General features: G+C 44.1%; 1 protein-coding gene across 11 annotated transcripts in view; it reads right to left on the minus strand.

The window, feature by feature from the left end:
• Positions 1-12917, minus strand: part of FAM168A (family with sequence similarity 168 member A) — a 251675-nt gene that overhangs the window by 79051 nt on the left and 159707 nt on the right. The window contains exon 1 of one of the 11 annotated variants that reach the window (XM_061629084.1): positions 4057-4221. The exons of the other annotated variants lie outside the window; for them this stretch is intronic. The gene's annotated coding sequence lies outside the window, so the exon portion shown is untranslated. Of the gene's footprint in view, positions 1-4056; positions 4222-12917 lie in introns of those variants that run through there. 11 annotated transcript variants of the gene reach the window in all.

Below are 12917 nucleotides of genomic sequence, written 5' to 3' on the forward strand. Positions count from 1 at the left end.
TCATGTAAACCAAAGTTTGAAGATTAATGGGAAAGCAGTTTGTTCCTACTTCATGTTTACACTTTCAGACTTTAGTCTGACACACTTGATAGGGTGGATTTACACAGTATTAGGAAGACAAAAAAGGCATTGGGTTTTGTTCTTGATAGAAGTTGTTTAGGAATCATCAGAGTGGCTGGATGGCCAGCCAGATGGGTGACTAAGAAATCCAATACATTAAATTAAATTTAAGGAGGAGCTGGGGGGAGGGGGAGCAAGCAAGCAAAACTATATGATGTTATCACAACACAAAAATGAGCATATCTCTGCCATCTAGGTGTGAAGCAGAGGGAACCTAACACAAAGCTATAATGTTTGATGAGACCCAAATCCAGGTCTCTGCTCATAATCTCCATATTCTAGCAACTCTCCTAGCCTGCAGAAAGCTCAGAATCCAACCTTAGATTGCTATGCTCTGGGTTTTATATACCTATTCATCCCCTCCAAATGCTTCACCACTCAAAAACACTCAGTTTATACTTTTTGTTCGTTTGAAGAAGTGAACAAAGTGTACAAGTTAAAGAACCTAAACTACCTCAATTGCATAATATTATTCTGTTTTCACAATAAGAAATTTCAGCTTGTAAAATCTGGATTTTGAGCAGATTCCTCACCTGAGAAACAAGCATCACATTTTCAAAGGAAAAGGGGGAAAGACAGACAAGGGCTGAAGTGAACGCAGCTTTGAGTCAAAGGATCAGAAGCAGACAGAAAGAAGCATACCAGTGCCACACATGTGGCTCTTTCTTTCCATTAAGCTAACATAAGTCTTCCTGCCATCACCTCCCATGGATGGTTATTACCATGCACTTTACCTCCTGGGGACACCAATGAAAGAGGCAGCTAAATCCCTCTCCCTGGAGGGGAATGCTCATTCCTACAACATGTTAGGCATTTAATAAATGAGAGGCAGAAACATAATCCTCAAGAGGATGTGGAAGGCAATAATGTCAAAGGCAAGGCTGTAACTGCCCACCTATGCTTCACAAAAGGTAAGACAAATACAGGTTAAGGTACTTTCACTTCAATGGGGCTCAATGAGATTTATGAACTAAATCATTACAATTACAATTCATCTCAAGTACCACTGTGTGTTTTACTTCTTTGCTGAAATTTTCTAAACAATTTCATTTGTTTGTTTTAGATATATGTATATGAGAAACACAGTGCTCTGTGTAAGAAATGAAACGCTAGATCGAACCAGAGAGTGTTGCAAAAGCTCAGTTTCACTACAAGTTAAGATGAACATTTTCTGCCTTGCAAGAGTTCCAATATTAATCAGTTCAGATTATAACCTACAAAAAGCACTAGTGATTATGCTAAGAGTCATAAACGGGGGTGGCTGGGTGGGTTAGAACGGTGAATGATATTGGTCTTGCCTCCCTGAACCATTACATGTCAGTTCCAAACCCAGTTAATCACAGGCTCACTTGGCACCATCTAACTCCCTCCTCTACCATGGCAACCACCCCTTCCTTTTCAAAGGCAGACAGCAATAAGGAACCGTTGCCAGGTGTGGGCCTTGCCTCCATTAAGCTCTCAACACTGCCACAGCAACCTCTGGACACAAGAATCTATGGGGAAAATATATTAGTAGGAACCACACGGGTCCTTGTGCCCAGGACGATGCTGCTGCAGGAAAGCTGAGAACCTAACGTAAACCCAACTTCAAGGCCTCCTTGTCTGCCACCACCACCACCATGAAAGGAATGGGAGGATCATGGTGTGCAGAGCTGGGGAAGGCCTCTCGGCCCCATCAATCACTTCCCTGATGATTCCACAAGAAGCCCCAAAGGGCCAAACCTTAGGTTGTATCCAATGCAAGCCTAATTCAGATTAGACCTATTGAAGTTATTGAACATGACTAATTGAGGTTATCCGTTTCAGTGGATCTCCTCTGAGCAGAATTTAGTTCAATGCAACCCTCTGAAGTAGGCTCAAAAATAAACAATTTAATTTCCAGTATTGTGCTGTTTCAATTCTTTTCCCAACCCTGTTCCAAATAGATCCAGGCTGAATGGGAAAAGGGGTTACTCAAACAGCACAACATAAAAATACTTCAATTTATTGCTCCTCCACAACACATGGCAATATAAAATACCAGTGTCTGTTTTCAGGAACTTTACTTTCAGCACAAAGCCAGGGGCAGCTGTGTGGGTGTGGGTGTCCTAGGGGTCACCAAGCCCAACCAAGTTGAGGACTTCTAGGTTTGGGAACAGAGCCTGTCATTCACTTCTTCAATTTTCAAATGGTAAGTTGATGGTAAGTTAGTGTGGAATCTGGAGACAAACACACTGCTAAAAAAGCCCCTTTCAATCAGACATAATGCAAAACTGGTGAGGGCCAAAGCACTGGAAGGTCTTTCCGGGCTCGTGTATTTGAACAGTGCCAAGCAAGCTCATTGAAACAGCATTTTCTTCCTGCTGTCCTAGCCAGAGCTCTGGGAACCGATAAATCATCTCTAGCTGCAGATGCATTAACATTCCAGACCAGTAGTGGGTTAGATGAAATGAGGACGAAAGCCAGCAAGAGCAGAGAGAGAGAGAGGGAGGGAGAGAGAGAGAGAGCTTCTGTGCAAATGAGAGAAATCAAGACTTCCACATCCCCAAATGTTGAGGGAAACACAGATGCAGTTGAGCTATGCTAAAGGAACAAGGAATTCATAGTGCGGTAGAGAGCAAGCTACATATGAAAACCTGAGGGTCTGTGAGTCATGCTGTGTTAAAGAAGAGTGTGTGTGTATGCACACAGATTTGCAGGGATGGAAATACCCAGGTGCTGAGGTGCCCCTAGCAACTTAATAACTGGGCCTGGCAATTGAATTGCTGAAGAGGTGGAGAAGTGAATTTCCCTATCTCCCAAATATGTTAAATAGCACCTGGATGCTGCCATTATCATCTCCTCTCACATTCTCTTTCCAAACAATGCTCTCCATCCCTATTTGTTAATTTAGATTTTGAGCTAGCCTGCAATCCAGCCAAAAACAAAGTTAACACAATGAAACATGTCAGATATATCAAAACTGGCCCAAAAAAATTTAAAAAATAAATTAAAGGCAACAGAGAAATAAAACAAGTATCAAAAATAACATCAGATTTGGTTGATGTTTTAAAAGGTATGACGTGGGAAAATTAAAGTGTCTTCTCCTGGAACCAAAAGGGAGTAAGGGTTGGTGCCAGGTAAGGATGGAGGAGTCTTTTTTAAAATGGATTCATCTGCAGCTTTTGGTGGTACTGGCCCAATTCAGCTTTGCTTGCATCAGACTGCCTCTTTCATCGAGTGTCCACTTACGTCTATATTGCTGCTGCATTGTGGGTTGCAAAATTACACACAAAAATATACATATTATACATAATACATATTAAAAATTGAGCCTCATGCTGTACTATATTTTGGCATAATAATTTTGGATATATATTATTATATATGTGTTTTAATTTAGTTATATGCATTGTTAAATGTCTATGTGCTAGTTGTTTTAAGAAACCTGGAGTGTATATGGGTATAGTATTATATGCATAACAATGTGCATAATATGCAGTTTCAGCAGACTGGGGGGACCCGCTTCTCATTAGGATTAAGGAGCGAGACAGGAATTAGAAAAAAAATCCATGTGGATTGTCAGGCAATTCCATCCCTAGTGCTAGGCAAGCTTCCTTAGGAAAACCATTCCAAAGCCGGGTGTCACAGCCAAAAAAGTATTCTCACTAGTCACCAACTAACTTCAGAAGGCAGAGGAACCTGAAGAATGGCTTCCAACAGTGATCATGTGAGGAAAGAGAGTACCTCAGATATGCAGGTCGCAAACCACGCGGCTTTAAAAGGTAAGCATGAGCACTTTGAATTATGCTCAGAAATGGACGATAGTCAGCGAAGCTGCATTAAATCTGGAGGGATAAACCCACAGCTGTTGCTGCCCTGGTGAAAATACTAGCTCTAATTATCCTCTCAGATTAATAATTCTCCCAGATGATGGTGTACCATCTACCCTGGCGCTCAACAGCCTCCCTGACTAACCTGGCCGAGGTTATCTCCGGTGTGGTGTTGATGGTTTGGGATGATTTCATCATCCATGCTGATGATGCTTCAGGTCCAGCTCGGGCTTTCATGGCCTCGATGGCAACCATGGCATGGTCTCAAATGATCATCAATTCAACATACAGAGCAGGACATATCATGGTTTTAGTCTTTGCCCCATGTGGGGAACAGGGTAGTCTGGAAATAGATGGGATAGATAATCACCTCATTGTTATAGCCAGACCACTTCCTGGTGAGGTTTGGATTTGCAGTGAAGATTCTCCCCTGCACTTATTTATTTATTTATTTATTTGTTTTATTTTATTAAATTTCTATACCGCCCTATAGCCAAAGCTCTCTGGGCGGTGTACAAACAAAAACTTCCATCTACAATTAAAACACATATTTAAACAATTTTAAAACTACATCCAAATTTCAAAATCGTAAACATTTTAAGACAGACAAAAACACATATTAAAATACTAAATACTAAAATGCTAAAATGCCTGGGAGAAGAGGAAAGTTTTAACCTGGCGCCGAAAGGATAGTAATGTTGGCGCCAGGCGTGCCTCGTCAGGAAGATCATTCCACAATTCGGGGGCCACCACTGAGAAGGCTCTCTTTCTTGTTGTCATCCTCCGAGCCTCCCTCTGAGGAGGCACCCGGAGGAGGGCCTTTGATGTTGAGCGCAGTGTACGGGTAGGTTCAACACTTGTTATCAGTTAGGATAGTCCGCCCCCGAAGACTGATGGAATCTGATACATTCCTGACTGCACTGGGGGATTTCCCAGTGGATAGAGCAGGTGATCCTGTTGAGGTTCAGTGTCATTATGGAACGGTGAGACTCATATGGCCATTGACTCAACAGCTCCTGAGGGCCCTCTTTGGCACTGCAGAGCCCAACTTGCCCCTTGGTATACTGAGAAGCTGTGGTCAGTGTAATGGAGCAGAAGAGTACTGAAGCATAATTGGCATAAGTCTCACTCCAGAGCTGAACAAGTGTTCAAGCACATAATTGGGCCTACCGCATGGCTGTGAGGGCAGCAAACATACCTTTGAAGATGGTTCGGAAACGGCAGTTTGTGCAAAATGCAGCGGCCAGATTGGTAACAGGGACCAGACGGTTCGAACATATAAAACCGATTCTGGCCCGCTTGCATTGGCTGCCTGTATGTTTCTGAGCTCGATTCAAGCTGCTGGTTTTAACCTATAAAGCCTTACACGGCTTGGGACCACAATACCTGTTGGAACGCCTCTCCCGACACAAACCCACCCGTACACTACATTCAACATCAAAGGTCCTCCTCCAGGTGCCTACTCGGAGGGGAGCTGGGAGTCTGGCTACAAGGGAGAGGGCCTTCTCAGTGGTGGCCCCCAAATTATGGAATGATCTTCCTGACAAAGTGTGCCTGGCACCAACACTGTTACCTTTTCGGCACCAGGTCAAGACTTTCCTCTTCTCCCAGGCATTTTTTAACAGCATTTGAATAGCATATGTTTTAACTTGCCTATCGGTTTTTATGGGTTTTAATTTGGCACGGTTTAATTTATATACTTATTTTTAATGTTTTTAATTGTTGTAAACTGCCCAGAGACCTTCAGCTATGAGGCGGTATATAAATGCAATAAAATAAAGAAATAAATAAATCTTACTTTGCTGCTTCCGTTGCATCCTTGAGGAGCGACCCAGCAGAGTTGTTACGTGTGGTCTGGAGATTGGTCACTCCTGACCGGGGTAGTGGTGATGGCATCTGGAGCACATGTTGTCTAAATGTAACCAGCTGGCTAAACACACTGAGGATAAAGTCGCTTGTGCTGATTTAGACACTGCTATTGCAACAGTGCCAGCCAAGGTTTTCAATCCAATGCCGAACCCAGTGTTGAGGGTTAATGCAGCCTGATGATGTGAACTAGATGCTGGCAGTGATGCGCCCAACCACCTGCTCATTAGATCCTTGTCCTTCCTGGCTTGTTAAAGGTAGCCACAGCGGGATGACTGAATGGGTCAAATGCATCTCTGTGTGACAGAGTGTTGCCTGCTACCCTCAAAGAGGCTGTGGTGCATCCACTTCCTTAAAAAAGAAGCTTTTAAAGCTTTTCTTTAAAAGCCCACTCTGGACCCAATGGAGTGTAATAACTTTAGACCAGCCTCCAATACCCCTTTCTTGACAAAGGTAGTGGCTTAGAAGGGAGGTGTGGAGCAACTGCAGGCATTCCTGGATGAGACTAATTACCTAGATCCACTGCAATCTGGGTTTAGACCTGGTTTTGGATTGAATCAGCCTTGGTTGCCCTGATGGATGGTCTTTATTGTGAAAGAGATGGGGGAGTGTGGCCCTGTTATCTCTGCTCGATCTCTCCGCACCTTTGGTACCATCAACCATGGTATCCTCCTGGATCGATTCAGTGGGATGGGTATTGGGGCACTGTATTATAGTGGTTCCGTTCTTACCCGACGGGCTATGTTCAGGGAGTAGCGCTGGGTGAGTACTCCCTGGCAGTTGTGCTATGGGGTTCCGCACAGTACTATCCTTTCCCCTATTTAACATCTATATGAAGCCACTGGGCTTCATAGCCCATGCAAGTAAAGTAATGCTCAAGATTCTACCATTTTTACCATATAAGGAACGAGAAATGGCAGATGTCCAAGCTGGATTTAGAAAGGGAAGAGGCACCAGAGATCATATCACAAACATAATGGATAATGGAACACACCAAGGAATTTCAGAAGGAAATCACCCTGTGCTTTATAGATTACAGTAAAGCATTTGATTGCGTAGATCATGAAAAACTATGGAATGCTTTAAAATAAATGGGGGTGCCACAGCATCTGATTGTTCTGATGTGCAACCTACACTCTGGACAAGAGGCTACTATAAGGACAGACTATGGAGAAACTGATTGGTTCCCAATCCGAAAGGGTGTGAGACGGATGTATTTTATCACCCTACTTGTTTAATCTATATGCAGATCATATCATACGGAAAGCAGGATTGGACCAAGATGAAGGAGGTGTGAAAACTGGAGGGAGAAATATTAATAATTTAAGATATGCAGATCAGTATGCTGATGACATGCAGCTCTATTTCTCCATAACATCTGAAACAGGAGAGGCTATGATAGCTCTGGACCAGCATCTGAATGCAGCTGTGGACTGAATGAGGGCCAATAAACTGTGCTTGAATCCTGGGAAGATAAGAGGGTCTTTGGGTGCATGGTTCCCGTGTCCGGGAGACAGGCAAATTACCTGTTCTGGATGGGGTTGCACTCCTTCTGAAGGAGCAGGTGCATAGCTTGGAGATACTCCTGGGTGTCTGTTACTAGAAACGCCAGTGTCTTCTGTGGCTAGAAGTGCCTTTACCAGCTTTGTCTAGTTTGCCAGATATAGCCGTTCCTGAACCACTGTAGTCAATGCACTGGTGGCCTCAAAGCTGGATTATTGCGATGTGCTCTATGTGGGGCTGCCCTTGGGCCAAGTTCAGAAGCTCCAGATGGTGCAGAACGCGGCAGCCAGAGTGCTGGTGGGTGCACATGGCCAACAACATGCGACACCAGTTTTAAAACATCTGCACTGGCTGCTCATCATAATGCCTGCCTAGCATGTAAAAAATAATTGTATACCTGGAGAGGAGAAATATGCAATATTTAATCTACATCCTTCCCAATTTTGAAATACAGAATTCTAATGCACTACTCATAGAAACGGACAATGCAAACATCACCCAAATTGCTCATTACTAAGCTTGCCTGAATGGAAGATTACAAGTAAGTCTGGCAGACTGCTATAAGGATCCAATCTTCATTTGTTCCCACACAGAATCTACAAACTGTGCAAGCACGAAACCCAACAGAGGGCAGCCTTCCTACAAAGGATGGCTAAAGAGCCTGTTTTCAAGATTTCAAAACTGGTCTTGCAAATGTATGGGTTCATCAAGAAACATGTCCCTTGCATGATCTCATTTGTACAGTATGTTCCCATATCTTCAGATACAAGAATAGTCTCTTGCCTGGAAATAGGAATATGCAAATACACCTAAATGAAAGCCAATTATATGGCTTTATAATTAATGACACATATTGCAGGCAAGGAAGTTACAGTGCCTCACTCATGGCAGTCTAAAGATTCTAGTGAGACAGATTTTACAGAGTTCAAAAACACACATACACAAACACACTGAATGGAAAAGTGTCCTCACTTTTAAAGGTGAAGAAAGATACAAGATTTTAAGAGTGGCAGGGGCCTTTTGAAAACAGGTTTACTTCTCTGAAAAAACCCAGTTCTGGGCAAATAAACAAAAACAGTCTGGTAAGTTTCCAGCAACAGCCTTGCACAGGTTATAAGGTTCAGAGCCACATTTTCAAGTAGGCCAGGGGAGAGATAGCGGGCTAAGACATCTGAAGGCATTCACTGAAGGATTATCAAGGGGCTGGAAGCAAAGCCCTGTGAGGAGAGACTGAAAGAACTGGGCATGTTTGGCCTTGAGAAGAGAAGATTGAGGGGAGATAGGATGGCACTCTTCAAGCACTTGGAAGGTTGTCACACAGAAGAGGGCTGGGATCTCTTCTCGATCATCCCAGAGTGCAGGACACAGAATAATGGGCTCAAGTTGCAGGAAGTCAGATTTTGGCTGAACCTCAAGAAAAACATCCTAACTGTTAGAGCCATACAACAATGGAACCAATGACCTGGAGAGACAGTGGGCTCTCCGACACTGGAGGCATTTAAGAGGCAGCTGGACAGCCATCTGTCGGGGATGCTTTGATTTGGATTCCTGCATTGATCAGGGGATTGGACTCAATGGCCTTAAAGGCCCCTTCCAACTCTACTATTCTGAGTCTACTCTACCCCACACACACACATACCAAACTCCATTTAAGGAACATTTAATTTTAGATTTTACAACCCAGAAGACAGTAATAGCAGCCTAGAAAAATGTTATTATGTCTCCTTATATCTGGAGGTGTCAAGGTGACTTACATAGCAAACAAATAAATATTAAAAACATACAAGAATAATAACTCAAAGGGATCACACTCAGCACCCCCACCATAAATTTAGCACAAGCAATCACCATAAAACAGCAAACAGCTAAACAATCCACTGAGCAAGTAAGAGGCAGATATCAAAATTCAAATGTTGGGGGAACATTGAAAAAGGCTCAGGCTGGCACAGAGAAGATCCTAGACTTGGGGGCAGGCACACATCTTTACAGATAATTATGTTACAAAGATAGGACGCCATTGCAGAAAAGGCTTTTTCTCATGTAGCCAACCTCCATACCTCCCTTGGACAGGATACTCGGAGAAGATGACTTTAGTCTCCAGGTGGCTTCATATGGGAAAAGACACTCCAGAAGGTAATGGGGTCCCAAGCCATACAAGCCTTTATACAGTGGTTCTTAACCGGGGGTGCGAGACACTTTTTCTAGGGGTGCAAGGCCCAACCAAAGATTTTGGAAAACTGTCATTTATCTTAGCTAAGTTAGGCTAAAACACACATTAAAATAAAATAAAACAAAAAATGAACGGCTGCTCCACGAGCTAGAGGGAGCCCCAGCTGACGAAGCGTCAAGGCCCCAGCTGACAAAGCATCAAGGCGAGTTCGGCAGCAGGGCGAGGAGGCCAGGGCCCCCCACTCTGCCCGTCTGTTCCCTGACCTCAACTAAACCGCAGTCTCCAACCCATTGACGTAATAAACCTTAAACAAAACTATGCAGGTAAGAAGCCAGCAGGGGTGTGGGGGCTTTCCAGTGTTTTGCACCGCCTGCAGCATGTACGACTATCTGCCTGTTGGACAGAAGTCGTGGGTGTGCTCTCGGTGCAATGAGCTCCTGGCTCTCCGGGAACGACTTCATTTCCTTGAGGCCAAGGTGGTGGACCTGGAAAAGCTGAGAGAGGCAGAGAGGTGTGTGGAGGAGGCCTTCAGGGACGTTATAGCTGTGTCCCACTCCAACGATGATAGCTCTCCTGCTATCATGGACAACAATGGTCTCGGGGAAGGAGAGCATCCAGCTGAGGAAGAGGGAAACGATCCCTTAGAAGGGACCCTAGATAGTTTGGTAGACAGTGCTGGGAAGGAGTCAGTGGTCGTGGTGCACGTTGGCACCAACGACATGGGGAAATGCAGCCGTGAGGTCCTGGAAGCAAAATTTAGGTTGCTAGGTAGGATGCTGAAAGCCAGGACCTCCAAGGTGGCTTTCTCTGAAATGCTACTAGTTCCACGCGCAGGACCAGCCAGACAGGCCCAGCTTCGCAGTCTCAATGCGTGGATGAGACGATGGTGTCGGGTAGAAGGGTTCGGATTTGTTAGGCACTGGGGAACATTTTGGGACAAGCCGGGCCTGTACAAAAGGGACGGGCTCCACTTGAACCAGAATGGAACCAGACTGCTGGCACTTAAAATTAAAAAGGTGGCAGAGCAGCTTTTAAACTGACTGAGGGGGGAAACCCGACAGGAGCTGAGAAAGGTCCGGTTCGGAATAAACCTCCCCCCTGGGATAAAAACCAAAGAAATGATGAAATTTTAAAAGGGGTAGGCCTAGAAGTAGGCATTGTGAGAGCAGGGGCACAGGATATAAATTCAGAAGAGCAAAATTACCACAGGCCTAACCACAAGTGCCAAAGACACTTGAAGAGAGACACTGATTACAAGTGCCTGTACGCTAATGCTAGGAGCCTCCGAACCAAGATGGGAGAATTGGAGTGCTTGGTCTTAGAGGAGAGCATTGATATAGTGAGCATAACGGAGACCTGGTGGAATGGAGAAAACCAGTGGGATACGGTTATCCCTGGATATAAACTATATCGGAAGGACAGGGAAGGACGTATTGGTGGCGGAGTCGCTCTATACATGAAAGAAGGCATTGAATCCAGCAAGCTCGAAACCCCAAAAGAGGCAGACTCCTCCACAGAATCATTGCGGGTGGTGATACCGTGCCCCAGGAGGGACTTAATACTGGGAACGATCTATCGTCCCCCTGATCAAAATGCTCAGGGAGACCTTGAGATGAGATATGAAATTGAGGAAGCATCCAAACTAGGAAATGTGGTAGTAATGGGTGACTTCAACTACCCGGACATAGACTGGCTGCATATGTGTTCCAGTCATGACAAAGAAGCAAAGTTTCTAGATATTCTAAATGACTATTCCCTAGATCAGTTGGTCATGGAACAGACCAGAGGGACGGCAACCCTGGACTTAATCCTCAGTGGGGACCGGGACCTGGTGCGAGATGTAAGTGTTGTTGAACTGATTGGGAGCAGTGACCACAGTGCTATTAAATTAAACATACATGTAACTGGCCAATTGCCACGAAGATCCAACACGGTCACATTTGACTTCAAAAGAGGAAACTTCACAAAAATGAGGGGATTGGTAAAAAGAAAGCTGAAAAACAAAGTCCAGAGGGCCACATCACTCAAAAATGCTTGGAAGTTGTTTAAAAACACTATCTTAGAAGCTCAACTGGAGTGCATACCGCAGATCAGAAAAGGTACCGCCAGGGCCAAGAAGATGCCAGCATGGTTAACGAGCAAAGTCAAGGAAGCTCTTAGAGGCAAAAAGTCTTCCTTCAGAAAATGGAAGTCTTGTCCGAATGAAGAAAATAAAAAAGAACACAAACTCTGGCAAAAGAAATGCAAGAAGACAATAAGGGATGCTAAAAAAGAATTTGAGCAGCACATTGCTAAGAACATAAAAACCAACAACAAAAAATTCTATAAATACATTCAAAGCAGGAGACCATCTAGGGAGACAATTGGACCCTTGGATGATAAGGGAGTCAAAGGTGTACTAAAGAACGATAAGGAGATTGCAGAGAAGCTAAATGAATTCTTTGCATCTGTCTTCACAGTGGAAGATATAGGGCAGATCCCTGAACCTGAACTAACATTTGCAGGAAGGGATTCTGAGGAACTAAGACAAATAGTGGTAACGAGAGAGGAAGTTCTAAGCTTAATGGACAATATAAAAACTGACAAATCACCGGGCCCGGATGGCATCCACCCGAGAGTTCTCAAAGAACTTAAAGGTGAAATTGCTGATCTGCTAACTAAAATATGTAACTTGTCCCTCGGGTCCTCCTCCGTGCCTGAGGACTGGAAAGTGGCAAATGTAACGCCAATCTTCAAAAAGGGATCCAGAGGGGATCCCGGAAATTACAGGCCAGTTAGCTTAACTTCTGTCCCTGGAAAACTGGTAGAAAGTATGATTAAAGCTAGATTAACTAAGCACACAGAAGAACAAGCCTTGCTGAAGCAGAGCCAGCATGGCTTCTGCAAGGGAAAGTCCTGTCTCAGTAACCTATTAGAATTCTTTGAGAGTGTCAACAAGCATATAGATAGAGGTGATCCAGTGGACCTAGTGTACTTAGACTTTCAAAAAGCGTTTGACAAGGTACCTCACCAAAGGCTTCTGAGGAAGCTTAGCAGTCATGGAATAAGAGGAGAGGTCCTCTTGTGGATAAGGAATTGGTTAAGAAGCAGAAAGCAGAGAGTAGGAATAAACGGACAGTTCTCCCAATGGAGGGCTGTAGAAAGTGGAGTCCCTCAAGGATCGGTATTGGGACCTGTACTTTTCAACTTGTTCATTAATGACCTAGAATTAGGAGTGAGCAGTGAAGTGGCCAAGTTTGCTGACGACACTAAATTGTTCAGGGTTGTTAAAACAAAAAGGGATTGCGAAGAGCTCCAAAAAGACCTCTCCAAACTGAGTGAATGTGCCGAAAAATGGCAAATGCAATTCAATATAAACAAGTGTAAAATTATGCATATTGGAGCAAAAAATCTGAATTTCACATATACACTCATGGGGTCTGAACTGGCGGTGACCGACCAGGAGAGAGACCTCGGGGTTGTAGTGG

This window comes from Rhineura floridana, chromosome 5 (genome assembly GCF_030035675.1).
Source record: "Rhineura floridana isolate rRhiFlo1 chromosome 5, rRhiFlo1.hap2, whole genome shotgun sequence".
NCBI lineage: Eukaryota > Metazoa > Chordata > Lepidosauria > Squamata > Rhineuridae > Rhineura > Rhineura floridana.